Source organism: Schistocerca serialis, chromosome 7 (genome assembly GCF_023864345.2).
Source record: "Schistocerca serialis cubense isolate TAMUIC-IGC-003099 chromosome 7, iqSchSeri2.2, whole genome shotgun sequence".
NCBI classification, from domain to species: domain Eukaryota; kingdom Metazoa; phylum Arthropoda; class Insecta; order Orthoptera; family Acrididae; genus Schistocerca; species Schistocerca serialis.
The window spans coordinates 521,197,219-521,213,067 of NC_064644.1; the positions used below are offsets into that span (position 1 = coordinate 521,197,219).

The 15,849-nt window shown below is 40.8% G+C and overlaps 1 protein-coding gene across 2 annotated transcripts in view; it reads left to right on the forward strand.

The window, feature by feature from the left end:
- LOC126412247 (phosphatidylinositol phosphatase PTPRQ-like) overlaps window positions 1-15,849 on the forward strand; it is a 452,520-nt gene that overhangs the window by 48,831 nt on the left and 387,840 nt on the right. The gene's annotated exons all lie outside the window — the stretch shown is intronic.

Sequence of the window (15,849 nt, forward strand, 5' to 3'; positions counted from 1 at the left end):
AAAGGACGAGGGCTAGTAGAAATCCTTGGGTAACAGAAGAAATATTGAATTTAATTGATGAAAAGAGAAAATATAAAAACGCAGTAAATGAAGCAGACAAAAGGGAATACAAACATCTCAAAAATGTGATCAACAGGAAGTGCAAAATGGCTAAGCAGGGGTGGCTACTGACGGCCTTGGGAGAGCCAGTCCTGACAAAACTCTACCATCTGCTGAGAAAGATGTATGAGACAGGCGAAATACCATCAGCCTTCAAGTAGAATACAATAATTCCAATCCTAAAGAAAGCAGGTGTTGACAGATGTGAAAATTACTGAACTATCAGTTTAATAAGTCACAGCTGCAAAATAATAACGCAAATTCTTTACAGATGAATGGAAAAGCTGGTAGAAGCTGACCTCGGTGAAGATCAGTTTGGATTCCGCCGAAATGTTGGAACACGTGAGGCAATACTGACCCTATGACTTATCTTATAAAATAGATTAAGGAAAGGCAAACCTACATTTCTAGCATTTGTGGACTTAGAGAAAGCTTTTGACAATGTTGACTGGAATACTCTCTTTCAAATTCTAAAGGTGGCAGGGGTAAAATACAGGGAGCGAAAGGCTATTTACAATTTGTACAGAAACCACATGGCAGTTATAACAGTCAAGGGACATGAAAGGGAAGCAGTGGTTGGGAAGGGAGTGAGGCAGGGTTGTAGCCTGTCCCTGATGTTATTCAATCTGTATATTGAGCAAGCAGTAAAGGAAACAAAAGAAAAAGTCAGAGTAGGTATTAAAATCCATGGAGAAGAAATAAAAATGTTAAGGTTCGCCAATGTCATTGTAATTCTATCAGAGACATCAAAGGACTTGGAAGAGCAGTTCAACAGAATGGACAGTGTTTTGAAAGGAGGATATAAGATGAACATCAACAAAAGCAAAACGAGGATAATGGAATGTAGCTGAATTAAGTCGGGTGATGCTGAGGGAATTAGATTAGGAAATGAGACACTTAAGGTAGTAAAGGAGTTTTGCTATTTGGGGAACAAAATAACTGATGATGGTCAAAGTAGAGAGATATAAAATGTAGACTGGCAATGGCAAGGAAATCGTTTCTGAAGAAGAGAAATTTGTTAACATCGTGTATAGATTTAAGTGTCAAGAAGTCGTTTCTGAAAGTATTTGTGTGGAGTGTAGCCATGTATGGAAGTGAAACATGGATGATAAATAGTTTGGACAAGAAGAGAATAGAAGCTTTTGAAATGTGGTACTACAGAAGAATGCTGAAGATTAGATGGGTAGATCACATAACTAATGAGGAGGTATTGAATAGAATTGTTGAGAAGAGGAGTTTGTGGCACAACTTGACTAGAAGAAGGATCCGGTTGGTAGGACATGTTCTGAGGCATCAAGGGATGACAAATTTAGCATTGGAGGGCAGTGTGGAGGGTAAAAATCATAGAGGGAGACCAAGAGATGAATACACTAAGCAGATTCAGAAGGATGTAAGTTGCAGTAAGTACTGGGAGATGAAGAAGCTTGCACAGGATAGAGTAGCATGGAGAGCTGCATGAAACCAGTCTCAGGACTTATGACAACAACAACAACAATGCAGTAACGGACTACCTGAATTAAAAAATGTACTGTAATTAAAGTAGCCTGCATTGTAATACATGAGGAAATAATTATAATATGAAATCCAGAATTGTACTGTACTATAAGAAAATTACATAAGGATATAAAACTAATGGTTCAAAATGGTTCAAATGGCTCTGAGCACTATGGGACATCTATGGTCATCAGTCCCCTAGAACTTAGAACTACTTAAACCTAACTAACCTAAGGACAGCACACAACACCCAGTCAACATGATATAAAACTAATGTAAGATACTTTAAAAACATGTGTAAATATTAATTTTATCTGTATAAATTGTAGGTATATTGTATTGTATATGATTTTGCTGATGAAAGCCAGACAATGTAAATTGTTACATGGATTAATAAAGGAATCAATCAATCAATCAATCAATCAATCAATCAAACACACACACACCCACACACCCAACACCCACACACACACACCCACATACACACACACACACACACACACACACACACACACACACACACACACACACACACACACACAAGCAAGCACTCCTCATGCACACGCGATCACAACTCCAGCTTCTTCGGCCAGAATACAGCATCAAGTGGGATGCAAGCAGGAATGTGGAAGGGGGGGGGGGGGAGGTAAGTGGAAATTATAGTAGTGTATGGGGGGGGGGGGGGAGAGAGAGAGACGAACACTGTCTGTTGGAGTGTTCAGGGACTAGACTGCCAAGACTGCCAACAGACACAGCATCAGGAGGTTGTGGGTTAGATATGTGGGGAAAAAAGGAAGAGGAGTGGGGAAACATGGGTGGATGCGTTTACAGAGAACTGCAAATAAACAGGGTGGGAGATGAGAAAGGGGGAGGAGATGAGAGGACAGTGGCATGGCCACTGTTCGATGGAGGGCCTGGGGACAGTATGTTACTGTAGGTCGAGGCCAGTATAATTACAGGAATGGAGAAAGTGTGGTAAGGATAACATCCATCTGTGCAGTTAAGAAAAGCTGACTCCTTCACTACCCAAGCCATCTGGATCCTTCCTTCCACCACCAGCTTTTCTGAACTGGTCAGATGGAAGTAATCCTTACAGCACATTCTCTGCTCCCATAATTATCCTGGCCTCAACCTACAGTAATATACTGTGCCCACATCATCTGCCCAACAGTTTCCACCTCCTCTATCCTCTCATCTCCTCCCCATTTTCATCTTCCACCCTGTTTGTTTGCAGCCTCCTGCCAGTGTATCTGCCTGTCTTTCCACACTCCCCTCCCTTTGTTCTCCTTTTTTTCCCTACTTCACTGCCACAACCCCCTGATGATTCATCTGTTGACATTCTATTCCCTGCAGCATTTGTCTTTCTCCCCACCTGTACACTACTATCCCTACCCCTCGCCTGCCCCCTTGAGACTGCTGCTTGCATCTTCCATGATGTTGCATTCCAGCCAGAGATGCTGGAGTTGGTGGCCCTGCTTGTGTGTGTGTTGATGGTGTTTGTGTGTCTCTCTCTTTTACTGACAAAGGCAGTAGCCGAAAGCTATATGTGAGTGTCTTCTCATCGTGCCTGTCACCAACTTGATGTGTCTTCTTTATGGCAAGTAGCAATCTGTCTTTTCCTACATTGTTAATATTCCTACCTGGAGTTTCCATTGTTAGATTCACAGAATAAGAATTTTTGGTGGGATAATTAAATTTATCATCTACTTTGAGTTTTTTACAAACTTTATACCATTTTTAATCGTTGCTACCTAGATCAGAAAGGTTTTCTTTCTTCATGCAAATTGACACTTTTTCTTCATGATTGGTGAGCTTTTTGCATTAAGTTTGTCAGTTTTGCTCAGATGACTTTGATCAATATGTACTATGGTGAAGTGTTGTTTTGCTCAGGTAAATTATGCTAAATAGTGTAACTAAGTCAACATTTACAGCTGTGTTAAAGTTTGTATTTTCTATTGTACTTAAGCCTTACTGATGAGAATGCTTTATTGCACTTGTGACCATCATGACAGCCCACATCTATTTCATGAATAACAGCTGGATTTAGGACTAAATTATAAGCTGCTGTTGCACTGTGTTCTTCTATTTGTACTGGCAATACAACTGAGAACTGGATATGACAGCAAAACTAGACATCCATAACCCAATGTGTCATCAGTCAGAACCACCAACTCTGATATTATTTAATCCAGTTTAAGGAATAAAGACAGGGTATTTATAAAATGGTTACCAGTTTCATTTGTTAAATATGAATAATGGAAAAAAAATGATTATGGTTTTTCAATTAGTCATTAATGATCCTTTTTTGTATTACATGTGTACACTTTTGTGTTTATATAGGGAATTACTTTAGCAAATAAAGAGCAGTTTTGAGGGGGGGGGGGGGGGGGGGGGGGGAGGAGAAGAAAGAAAGACAAAAAAAGAAATAGTAACTTTCTTTAAGAAAAAGGTAGCTTTCCTGAAGAGTGTGAAATTCTCATTTAGAATAACAAAACTGTTTTCTGTATTTTCTAGTTACAAATCCCAATGAAGAAGTCATGTATGATTAACAAGACATGTATAATACTGTTATTAACAGGTAGTGTTAGGTAACACAGTGCATAATCCAATGACAATTTGATCATACATTAAGAATATCTGTGAACGAAGTTTGTATCCAAATGTAAGAATGATGGAAATTCCTGGCTGCAGCAAAATAATAATGGAAATTCCTGGCTGGAGCAAAAGAATAGCAGCAGTTCCTGGCTGGAGCAATAAATATTTAAAATTTCATTTTCAGAGGAGATCTGGTCAGTGGCTGTTTAATAGGTTTACTGGTATCAGAAGAGGAGATGGCATAGGAGATCTTTTTATTCATGAGCTGGATAGGATACTGTCTCCCAATAAACGTTTTGGTAAAGTTAATGGCATATTTTAACAACTCCTGCTTTCCACTGCAAATGCAGCATCTGTAGATGGTGAAGCTGTAAGACAGAGACTTTTTGACATGGAACACATGACAGCTGTCAAAGTGGAAGTGCTGTTGGTGATTGGTGTGTCTGATATTATGTCATGTAGAAGAAGGTGTAAGTAGATGAATGACAAACACTATCTTCACTTAATGAAGGTTTATTCAGCCCTTCACATACAAGAGCACAGAGTGAACTGCCTCCAGCCAGAACACATATGGTATATATACAGCTACAGAACATTCCAGTACAATGCTTCTTGCCATTTGTAGATACTTCTTGAATGTACTTGAACCGAATATAGAAATTAAAATTTTACAGTTCAGGGGAGTTTTGGACTCACAACCCTCCATGCAACAGTCTACTATCATCACCATTACACTACGGCTACTCAGCTTCTTCTGCGACATTGCTCACTCCTTAAGAGAACAGCGTCTCGGTGTTACGTCCTCCTAAGCCAGGAATGAGTCATCAGTCCTGCATACTCCAACTCCCAATGACTGATGTTCGCTCTGGCGGTGATCTTATTAGAACTTCCCTTGCCACTTCGTTCTTCGTCACCTTTCCCCTTGTTGCCTGTTGCTGGAGATTCAAATTTACCCTGGGTTGCAGGATCCTTATAGGGCTTCATTTGAAGGACGTGGACCGTATCTCTGATCTTTCGTCATCTAGTGTTTGGGTCAAAACCTTCAACTTTATAAGTAACATCAAACAACTGTCTTACAACCTTATAAGGTCCAAAGTAGCGCCTGAGGAGCTCCTCAGAGAGACAAACCTGCCAATCAGGAGTGAAGATACAGACGAGGACGGTCTCCAGGCTGGTAGACAACTGGGTGGTGGCTCGCATCATGCCTTTGGCGATTGTGTTCTTGAGCTCGCAGTGTGCAGAGTCAAGCTAACTGCTGAGCTTCCTCAGCTCTCGTTAACACCTGGCTGATGTAGTCATCATCCACATCATCATGAAGTAACAGAAACACAGTGTCCATCATCGTCATTGCCTCACACCCATGCACTAGGAAAATTGGCATCAATCCTGTGGTGTCTTGTTTGGCGGTGTTGTAGGCAAATGTCATGAAAGGTAGCACCTCATCCCAGTTGCTCTGCTCAACATTGAAGAACATTGATAGCACATCGGCCAAGGTCTTATTAAGGCATTCAGTAAGCCTGTTAGTTTGTGGTTGGTAGGCAGTCGTCATGTGATGAGTAATGTTGCACTGATGGTTTATCTCTGTCACAAGATTCGACTGAAAAACTTTCCCTCAATCCTTAATTAATGACCTTGGGGCACCATGTTTTAATACAATGTCTTCCAGGATGAATTTGGCTACCTCAAATGCTTCAGCTGTTTTAATGGTTTTTGTAATGGCATAGTGTGTCAGATAATCAGTGGAAACAATAATCCATCTATTGCCACTAGCAGACATTGGAAACCATCTGAGAAGGTCAATCCCAACACGCTGGAAAGGCGTTTCGGCTGGTGGAATTGGTATGAGTCGGCTAGGTGGTTTCTGAGGAACTGCCTTTCTCCTCTGGCACTCTTGACAGTGCGACACATAGTGATGGACACTCCTAAATAAACCTGGCCAGAAAATTCTCTTGTGGATCCTATTGTATGTCTTAATAAATTCTAAATGTCTGGCCTCAGGTGTGTCATGGAATTTCTGTAGAACATCTAAGGGCATGCATTTAGGAATCACTGGTAGCCACCTGTTTCCAAATGGAGTTTTTTTTGGAAAGTAATCCATTAACTATCTTAAATTGTCTTTTCACATCATCTGACCAATTTAAGGCAAGCATAATTTGAGATATCTTGCCATCCTTCTGCTCAGCAGAGAAATTCTGGAGTGCAGCAAAACAGTCACTATCTTCATCAAAGTCTTGGTGGTCCTTCATAGGGTTTCTTGAGAGACAGTCATTATCTTGGTGTTTTCTTCCACTTTTGTACACTATGGTAATATCATACTCCTGAAGTCATAGTGCCCACCCGGTGAGTCATCCTGTTGCATCCTTAAGACCTATCAACCAACAAAGTGAATAATGGTCTGTAAAAACTGTGAAAGGCCTTCCATAGAGATACTGTCAAAATTTGCACATTGCCCAGATCACAGCAAGACATTCTGTAGTTGAGTAGTTTCTCTTGGCTTTTGTAAGTGTCCTAGAAGCATAGGCTATAACCTTCTCTTTTCCATCTGAAAACTACACCAGAAACACACCAATCCCATACCCACTGGCATCTGTGTGTAGTCCTTTAGGTGCTCTCTCATCATACAGACCAAGCACAGGGTCAGTTGTCAGAGCTTTTCACGGCACATCAAAAGAATCTTGTTGAGCAGCACCCCAGATAAATTTAGCATCGGCTTTTAACAACTCTTGGACTGGCCTGGCTTTGATACAAAAGTCTTTATTGAAACGATGGTAATAAGAACATAATCCGAGGAAGCTTCTCACATCTGTAATACCTTTACAAGGTGTATACAACCCGGGACAACCGGGAGATCAGGGAAAAACCTAGGAATTTTTTCATCCGGGAGAAAACTGGGAAATACCCAGTAATTTTTTAGAATTCAGGGAATTTTTCATTGTTTTACTTTTCAGTTATATTTTTGTAACATTGACTGGTAAGAACCAATACTTGAACAAAGGATTGTGCTGTATCTCACTACTGCAGAGTAATACTGCAGCAATAAAACATGAGAGAGAGAGAGAGAGAGAGAGAGAGAGAGAGAGAGAGAGAGAGAGAGAGAGAGAGAAACCGAAAATAAAACTAAGTTGCCAAGGAAATGCGCCATATACAGCAACAAAACACAGTGCTCACACAAGCGTCTGCAAACAGCAAAATGTGTCAGTGGCTTTAGGAAGACTATGTAATGCTTCATAACAGTAAATTGCCTGGGATGAGCGTGACGTCACAACTAGCTTGCATTTGATTCATTTGAGCAGTTGCGAGTGAGCTCATGCGCATGCACAGTTGAGTCGTGTGTGAGTAATACCTTCTCCCTCTTCTGGCTACAGAAGTGTGGCAGTTAGCTGTATAAGCAGCAGACAAATACCAACCGGAAAAAATTTTACTTGTGCACCTAAGCTATCAGATTCATGCATGTGGAACAGGTCTGGATATAGGGAGCAGGGGGCAGGGGGCAGGGGGCAGGGGGCAGGGGGCAGGGGGCAGGGGGCAGGGGGCAGGGGGCAGGGGGCAGGGGGCAGGGGGCAGGGGGCAGGGGGCAAACCGGGGTGTCTGCCCTGGACAGCAATTTCTGGGTGGTGGGGGGGGGGGGGGGGGGGTTGGGGGGTTGGGGGGGTGGGGGGTGGGGGGGAGAGACTTTGTTTCACAAACTGCCTAGCATCCAGCACACATTAGTCTATTGATGATTCACATGATTTTGAAATGCATCCCCGTTGAATAACAAGTAATAAAGATTATGTATTATCTTCTCGGTGTATCCAAGAAAATGAAATTTTGATGGAAATTTTTTTTGCCAGAACGCTACACTGGTAAGGGCTATTTGTACAGTATCCGGCTAGCAGCTGCTAAAGTTCTCTTCTGGGAGTAGTGCGGGAAACATGAACATGTAATAATGCCTAATACCTAACCGGAGAATAAACACAGCATAACTAAAATGGTGATTGTGGCAGTGTTAGTCAAGTTAACCGGAGAATAAGTTTTAACCCTGGCAGGAATAGTTACAGAATTAGTGATGACAAGATTGTTTGTTAGAATGAGGAAGGAGAAGCAATGGGGACATCCCACAAATTGTGGAAGAAAATGACGATTCCAAATTTATATAAAAATTTCGTACTACTACTTTTCGATCTCATGCTCCAGAAGCTAGAACGTATGAATGAAATGTAAAACTATTTCCTAACATGAAACTTTTTGCTAGTAATAGACCTAATTAGTATTTGATATTGCTACTCCATGATTATATTCTGTCATGTTATAAAAATGTTATAAAAACCCACAGACATGGCATGGGAGGTTTCTATGATGCTCATCTGTTCTACAATTAACGGCTCAGTGTTTGCTAAGCAAATGTGTTTTGGAAGGATCTGTGGTTATCAGTGACAGTTAACTATCCACAATTCACTGAATCCATTCTTAAACGAGATGACAGAGGTTGGGATGACCAAGTTATTCTTCTCTTACATTCCATTACAAGATCCATGGGTTGATGCATGGCATGACACATGACAGTTACCTTTCTAGCTCTGACTGCAGGAATGATCACTTCATCCAGCACAAATAGTCTCCACACTCTTGGATGCGCATTGTTGTTTGGAACCCCTTCAAACGTCTTTCATGTAATTCTTTTTTGCTGCATTGTCTCGATATACTAGCTCCATTTTATGAAGTTATCTGCTGTTAAAACCTCCCTCAGGAGTAGGGCTTGATACATGTCCTCAGCAACACCCTTCATGAGATGTGCAACCTTATCTCCCTCCTTCATTCTAGGAACCACCATTTTACACAGCTTCAAGACGTCTTGAATGTAGGATGCTGTTGTTTCTCCTGGATGCTGTGCCCTGTACTTTAATTTATCTTCAGCCTTGCACTTCTGTCGTTGTGTGCCACTGAAATACTTGTGCAGTTCCACCTGGAATACTTCCCAGCTTGTGAACTTCTCCTCATTATTTTCATACCAGTGTTTGGCAGTGACCTCCAAGTACAATAATACGTTAGCCAAACACACAGTGTCATCCCATTTGTTAAATTTGGCTGTACACTCATATACCTTCAGCCACTTGTTTGGATCTTGGTCATCGTCACCAGAGAACCTGGAAGGATGTCTCATGTGGTGGCTCACAGTTGCTGTCATCATAATGTTCTGTTCTTCTGTCTCCAATAGATTGCAATCTGTTGAATATGGCTATAACTCATATTTCTCGCCACGTAAATGGCGGGTCTGTCGTGGCCTGCTGGGAGCCACTGTGTCATCGATAATGTGTGGTATCGCAAGTTCCAATACCTGGTGCCTCCAATTAATATTCATCATCATGATCATCATCATCATCATTTACGACTGATTATACCTTTCAGCGTTCAATCTGGAGCATGTTGTTGTTGTTGTGGTCTTCAGTCCTGAGACTGGTTTGATGCAGCTCTCCATGCCACTCTATCCTGTGCAAGCTTTTTCATCTCCCAGTACCTACTGCAACCTACATCCTTCTGAATCTGCTTAGTGTATTCATCTCTTGGTCTCCCTCTACGATTTTTTCCCTCCACGCTGCCCTCCAATACTAAATTGGTGATCCCTTGATGCCTCAGAACATGTCCTACCAACCGATCCCTTCTTCTGGTCAGGTTGTGCCACAAACTTCGGTAATTTTCACATCTGTCAACACCTGCTTTCTTTGGGATTGGAATTATTATATTCTTCTTGAAGTCTGAGGGTATTTCACCTGTTTCATACATCTTGCTCACCAGATGGTAGAGTTTTGTCAGGACTGGCTCTCCCACGGCCGTCAGTAGTTCCAATGGAATATTGTCTACTCCGGGGGCCTTGTTTCGACTCAGGTCTTTTAGTGCTCTGTCAAACTCTTCACGCAGTATCGTATCTCCCATTTCATCTTCATCTACATCCTCTTTCATTTCCATAATATTGTCATCAAGTACATCGCCCTTGTATAGACCCTCTATATACTCCTTCCACCTTTCTGCTTTCCCTTCTTTGCTTAGAACTGGGTTTCCATCTGAGCTCTTGATATTCATACCAGTCGTTCTCTTATCTCCAAAGGTCTCTTTAATTTTCCTGTAGGCGGTATCTATCTTACCCCTAGTGAGATAGGCCTCTACATCCTTATATTTGTCCTCCAGCCATCCCTGCTTAGCCATTTTGCACTTCCTGTCGATCTCATTTTTGAGACGTTTGTATTCCTTTTTGCCTGTTTCGCTTACTGCATTTTTATATTTTCTCCTTTCATCAATTAAATTCAATATTTCTTCTGTTACCCAAGGATTTCTACTAGCCCTCGTCTTTTTACCTACTTGATCCTCTGCTGCCTTCACTACTTCATCCCTCAAAGCTACCCATTCTTCTTCTACTGTATTTATTTCCCCCATTCCTGTCAATTGCTCCCTTATGCTCTCCCTGAATCTCTGTACAACCTCTGGTTCTTTCAGTTTATCCAGGTCCCATCTCCTTAAATTCCCACCTTTTTGCAGTTTCTTCAGTTTTAATCTACAGGTCATAACCAATAGATTGTGGTCAGAGTCCACATCTGCCCCTGGAAATGTCTTACAATTTAAAACCTGGTTCCTAAATCTCTGTCTTAGCATTATATAATCTATCTGATACCTTTTAGTATCTCCAGGGTTCTTCCATGTATACAACCTTCTTTCATGATTCTTAAACCAAGTGTTAGTTATGATTATGTTGTGCTCTGTGCAAAATTCTACCAGGCGGCTTCCTCTTTCATTTCTCTCCCCCAATCCATATTCACCTACTATGTTTCCTTCTCTCCCTTTTCCTACACTCGAATTCCAGTCACCCATGACTATTAAATTTTCGTCTCCCTTCACAATCTGAATAATTTCTTTTATTTCATCATACATTTCTTCAATTTCTTCGTCATCTGCAGAGTTAGTTGGCATATAAACTTGTACTACTGTAGTAGGTGTGGGCTTCGTATCTATCTTGGCCACAATAATGCGTTCACTATGCTGTTTGTAGTAGCTTACCCGCATTCCTATTTTCCTATTCATTATTAAACCTACTCCTGCATTCCCCCTATTTGATTTTGTGTTTATAACCCTGTAGTCACCTGACCAGAAGTCTTGTTCCTCCTGCCACCGAACTTCACTAATTCCCACTATATCTAACTTCAACCTATCCATTTCCCTTTTTAAATTTTCTAACCTACCTGCCCGATTAAGGGATCTGACATTCCATGCTCCGATCTGTAGAACGCCAGTTTTCTTTCTCCTGATAACGACATCCTCTTGAGTAGTCCCCGCCCGGAGATCCGAATGGGGGACTATTTTACCTCCAGAATATTTTACCCAAGAGGACGCCATCATCATGTAATCATACAGTAAAGCTGCATGCCCTCGGGAAAAATTACGGCTGTAGTTTCCCCTTGCTTTCAGCCGTTCGCAGTACCAGCACAGCAAGGCCGTTTTGGTTATTGTTACAAGGCCAGATCAGTCAATCATCCAGACTGTTGCCCTTGCAACTACTGAAAAGGCTGCTGCCCCTCTTCAGGAACCACACGTTTGTCTGGCCTCTCAACAGATACCCCTCCGTTGTGGTTGCACCTATGGTACGGCTATCTGTATCGCTGAGGCATGCAAGCCTCCCCACCAATGGCAAGGTCCATGGTTCATGGGGGGATCTGGAGCATAGTCCCCCTTATAAAATTCCTCCATGATCCCCTATTCAGTGCTAACATTGCTGCCTCTTCTGATGTTAAGCCTATTACTTCAAAATCATTCTTAACCGAATCCAGGTACCTTCTCCTTGGTCTTCCCCAAAACCTCCTACCCTCTACTGCTGAACCCATGAGTCTCTTGGGTAACCTTGCTTCTCCCATGCATGTAACATGCCCCCACCATCTAAGCCTGTTCGCCTTGACTGCTACATCTATAGAGTTAATTCCCAGTTTTTCTTTGATTTCCTCATTGTGGACACCCTCCTGCCATTGTTCCCATCTACTAGTACCTGCAATCATCCTAGCTACTTTCATATCCATAACCTCAACCTTATTGATAAGGTAACCTGAATCCACCCAGCTTTCACTCCCATACAACAAAGTTGGTCGAAAGATTGAATGGTGCACAGATAACTTAGTCTTGGTACTGACTTCCTTCTTGCAGAAGAGAGTAGATCATAGCTGAGCGCTCACTGCATTAGCTTTGCTACACCTCGCTTCCAAGTTCTTTCACTATGTTGCCATCCTGTGAGAATATGCATCCTAAGTACTTGAAACTGTCTACCTGTTCTAACTTTGTTCCTCCTAGTTGGCACTTAATCTGTTTATATCTCTTTCCCACTGTCACTACTTTAGTTTTGGAGATGTTAATCTTCATACCATAGTCCTTACATTTCTGATCTAGCTCTGAAATATTATTTTGCAAACTTTCAATCGAATCTGCCATCACAACTAAGTCATCCGCATATGCGAGACTGCTTATTTTGTGTTCACATATCTTAATCTCACCCAGCCAGTTTATTGTTTTCAACATATGATCCATAAATAATATGAACAACAGTGGAGACAGGTTGCAGCCTTGTCTTACCCCTGAAACTACTCTGAACCATGAACTCAATTTACCGTCAACTCTAACTGCTGCCTGACTATCTATGTAAAGACCTTTAATTGCTTGCAAAAGTTTGCCTCCTATTCCATAATCTTGTAGAACAGACAATAACTTCCATCTAGGAACCTGGTCATATGCCTTTTCTAGATCTATAAAGCATAGATACAATTCCCTGTTCCACTCGTAACACTTCTCCATTATTTGCCATAAGCTAAAGATCTGGTCCTGACAACCTCTAAGAGGCCTAAACCCACACTGATTTTCATCCAATTTGTCCTCAACTAATACTCGCACTTTCCTTTCAACAATGCCTGAGAAGATTTTACCCACAACACTGATTAAAGAGATACCTCTGTAGTTGTTACAATCTTTTCTGTTTCCATGTTTAAATGTTGGTGTGATTACTGCTTTCGTCCAGTCTGATGGAACCTGTCCTGACTCCCACGCTGTGTAGCCATTTAAGACCTGACATTCCACTGTATGAGTAAAACTTTACATTTCTATATATTAGTAATTACAATTCCATTAACTAACATCAATAAAAGACATGAGTATTCTTAATTCTGACAGAAAAATTATCATGTCATACTTCTATTAGAGATACAATTTGTTTTTAGTTTGAATGAATGAAAACAGCTCTCTTTGATGACTAGAAATATTGGAACTTTAATTGTTAATTACTCCATAATTACAATAGCAAAATTATTCCTACCATGTGCCTGAAGTTTGTAATATGTACAAATTGTGATGGTACATCAGCTTTTCATCCAACATGTTTCCTTCCTTCTGCATATTGGTGAATCCCAATGGAAACAATGTTAAAACAATAGCTTAAAGTAGAGCAAATTACTAATTTGCTGCAAAAGAAAATCTTCAGTGTATTCGAATCCAGATAACCAGAAAAGACAAAATCAAAGCAGCAGTTTCAATTGGTGTAAATTACTGATATTACAGAAATGCCCTCTTTGGGGGAGTGGGGATGAGACTGGAAAATGGATACAGGGTCCCAAAAGGGTTGTGGTTTTTGGTTTTACAGCGGGAAAGTCTGGATTGGTTTTTCAGATTATGGGAAGCTGTGAGTTACATAGGGATGGTGTTGCACTCACTGACAAGGGGTTTAGGAAAAGAAGACAAGGCCATATTAGAAGTGCGGAATTCCTGAGAGATGGAAGGGGAGAAGGGGCATAATTGGAGGGATGTTGTAACTGTTTTAAACAATCTTCTTTGTGGGGTTTTGGTTGGATGTTATTAGTGAAGTTCATGGCAAAGAAATGTTTCCACTGCAAAAGAATGAGTAAAGGAAAGAAGGTCCTTTACTAGTCCATCGAGGCTGAACTTAGGTTTTGAGCTGAAAGTGAGGGCTTTAGGAAGTACTGAGATTTCTGCAGGGGTCAGAGTTTTGGTGGAAAGTTTGACAATAGCATTATGGGAAGGACGTTCAAGAGCAGCATGTTTCATGGAGAGTGGAGAAAGTTTCTGGGGATGTGAAAGATGGGTAAAGTCAGCAAGGCATGGTTGGGGAGATCTTAGGGGTTGATTTTGGTCAGGGGATGGATCAGAGTGATCATAAGACAGCTGTAGCTGGACAGCTTCCTCAGATAGTACTGACAATGTTGTTTCAATTGTTGAAGTACAAAAGTTTCTATTTCAGTTATAGCATTCAGAAACTTGTGATCTCAGAGTAAAAGGATTTTGTGAGAGGAGTAGAGACTGTCATGTATGGCTTGAGGTTGGTATATATTATTATAAAGGATCATATTGGTGAAGGTGAGACACTGATGGAACTGGAAAAGGTGAAGGTTGTTGCAGCAGGATGGGTGACAGCCTGAAATGCCAATTTCAGTGGTAAACCCATTAGGTGGGAGCCCATGTGTCATACAGGATTTCAGGAAGAGGATGTGTGATTGGAGTTTTTGGAATTGGTGGAGTAGAAGAAACAGAGATTCATGGTTCGATGGTAAAGAGACAAAAGGAATGATAGAAAAATGTTAAATAAGGTTAAGAATAAGTATGTGAAAACTTGTGATTGAAGTGTTATAACAGAAATAAATGGTAGATACTATTATAAAGCTATGTGGGAAGTTAGAAGAAAGGTTAGAAAATGTTTATAGAAGCAGGATGCTGTAGGCGTACTTGTAAACAGACATGTTTCATTGCAAATTGATATGTGTAACAGTAAGTAGTGTTCAGACTGTTTTGGATGACACAGGTACTTAAATTGACAGGATCAAAGCAAACTAACCAAATGCTGGACTTTGTTGCCAAATGTTTGTTTATAAGTTTAATTCACTGATAGGAGAGTGGAAAATGCAGTCAATCTACAAAGCAGATTCCTTACAAAAACTTGTTTGACCAATCTTAAAATACTGCTCAAGCATGTAGGACTCATACCAGATAGGACTAACAGGGTATTTTGAATTTATATAAAGTAGGGCAAAACAAATGCTCTCATGTTTGTTTGATTCATGACAGTGAGTCACTAAACCACTGAAAATCTGAAGTGATACATGCTTGAAGACAGTCTACTGCAAAGGAGCACTTACATAGTTTATAGAACCCAGACATTTTTCCCATGCTCTGTAGATAAATGGACTGGGAAGGCATCCTCACATGTGATATAATAGGAAATTCCTGTTCCCACACACTTTACAGTTGTTTGTGCAATATTGATGTGTACTTGCATAGGGGCATTTTTATAACCATTCTTGCCAAAATTTAATTTAGGGAGTCCACTTCATTTGTACTAATTATTTTAAACTCGCATCTTCAGGTTATGGAATTATTGTATCTGGTAACATATAACATGCAATCAGACCAGTCAGTGCAAGAACTCCAACACAGCATGTTGGCAGAAACTGTCTGCCACCATGCAGCCACATGGTAGGAATGCCAATTTGCTTTCAACCTTAACAGCCTTTCTCTGCATTCACATTTCTCCTCGTTTTAAGCCTATAAGCCTCCAGATGTAATATTTAATATGCATTTCTTAACAGTGCCCCTCTCATTACATATATACTTTTGTTGCTTGTATTGTTGCCATATTTGTAATTAGTC